Below are 1,750 nucleotides of genomic sequence, written 5' to 3' on the forward strand. Positions count from 1 at the left end.
CCACATATATGATAACAGCACATATGCATGAAATGTCTATAAACACAGCGAGCTAGCATCCGGCATATTTGGCCAGCTAGCAAACAATAACTTGAGGAACCGTATGAAGCCCCTTCTATACAATATACCCCGGTGATTCCATATATGCAAACATTGTTTACACGCTATACTTCTGACATGCCTTAACACGCCGTATAAAACCGTTAATAAACTAGAAAGGGCAGTTGGCGCCAACTACATGTATCCCCCGTGTTCTCCAAAAGATGTGTAAGTATACGAAGTTTGGTCGCACTAGGTCAATTAGGGGCCGAGTTATAGAACGGAAGGGAAATATGATGAAGGTCAAGGTGAAGGTCAAAGTCAAATAAAGGTTGCAGTGACCTGGTTTTGGTACGCTGCTCACCTTCTCCCCAAGATGTGTAAGTATACCAAGTTTGGTCGCGCTAGGTCAATTAGGGGCCGAGTTAGAGAGCGAAAAGGAAATATGATCAAGGTCAAGGTAAAAGTCAAATAAAGGTCGCAGTGACCTGGTTTTGGTACGCTGCTCACCTTCTCCCCAAGATGTGTAAGTATACCGAGTTTGGTAGCGCTAGGTCAATTAGGGGTCAAGTTATAGAGCGGAAGAGAAATATGATCAAGGTCAAGATAAAGGTCAAATAAAGGTCGCAGTGACCTGGTTTTGGTACGCTGTTCACCTTCTCCCCAAGATGTGTAAGTATAACAAGTTTGGTAGCGCCAAGTCAATTAGGGGTAGGTGAGCTCTTACGGGGGTGGGGGGGGAGAAGATAGACAGAAGGACAGACACAAAAACAGACTCGCCCTTTATGTAAGATATATATATATATATACACCCACACAATCATTCATCTGTCCATCCATCTATCCACCCATGCACCCATCCAGCCACCCACTGGTAAATTCATCCAGCCGTTTATCAGTGTGTCTGTGGTCGGTCCATCCATCTACCCAGCAATCCACGCGGGCCAAGCCTAGTTTAGCACCTCGGATTAGTTGCTTTGATTTGCTTTGACTCAACAAACTTTCAAAACAAGGGAACAAACGCCATTTGTAAATATTTGTTATGTATGGCATGTTTTTTGTTTCATAATTCGATTTTTGTTTTATGGTTGATTTATCACACGAATAACATTCGATTTATCACATATATATACCATTTGATTTATCACATATAACATTCGATTTATCACATATAACATTTGATTTATCACATATAACATTTGATTTATCACATATAACATTCGATTTATCACATATAACATTTGATTTATTGCATATAACATTTGATTTATCACATATAATATTTGATTATTTAATCATATGTTATATGCAATAAATCGACAATAATTCCCTGTTTTAAATGTTCACATTATTTGATTTTATATCAGAAAAGAGAATCAAACCATTCGATCCTGGCATCAAACCATTCGATCCGTGAATCGAATGATTCGATTCACGGAATTACGTGCTTTCCGGCTGGCCGGCTCTGTCCCGAGCCACGGCTCACTTTGATCTCGGGCCCGACCGCTGACATTCCCGTCTCTGTTTTGTACATTCCCCCTGACACCGGTTGCGTTCCCGCATCGCCATCACTTCCCTGGCGTGTGGGATTTGCCCGCTTACAATATATTGTGCATTCTGCGGGCCGGCCGGTGAGCACAAGACGCCTCGATCGTTCCCTCCCTCTCTCCCTCCTCCCTCCCTCCCTCCCTCTCTCCCTCCCCCTCTCACT

This window comes from Priapulus caudatus, unplaced genomic scaffold (assembly GCF_000485595.1).
Source record: "Priapulus caudatus unplaced genomic scaffold, Priapulus_caudatus-5.0.1 Scaffold155, whole genome shotgun sequence".
In the NCBI taxonomy this organism is placed as follows: Eukaryota; Metazoa; Priapulida; class Priapulimorpha; order Priapulimorphida; family Priapulidae; genus Priapulus; species Priapulus caudatus.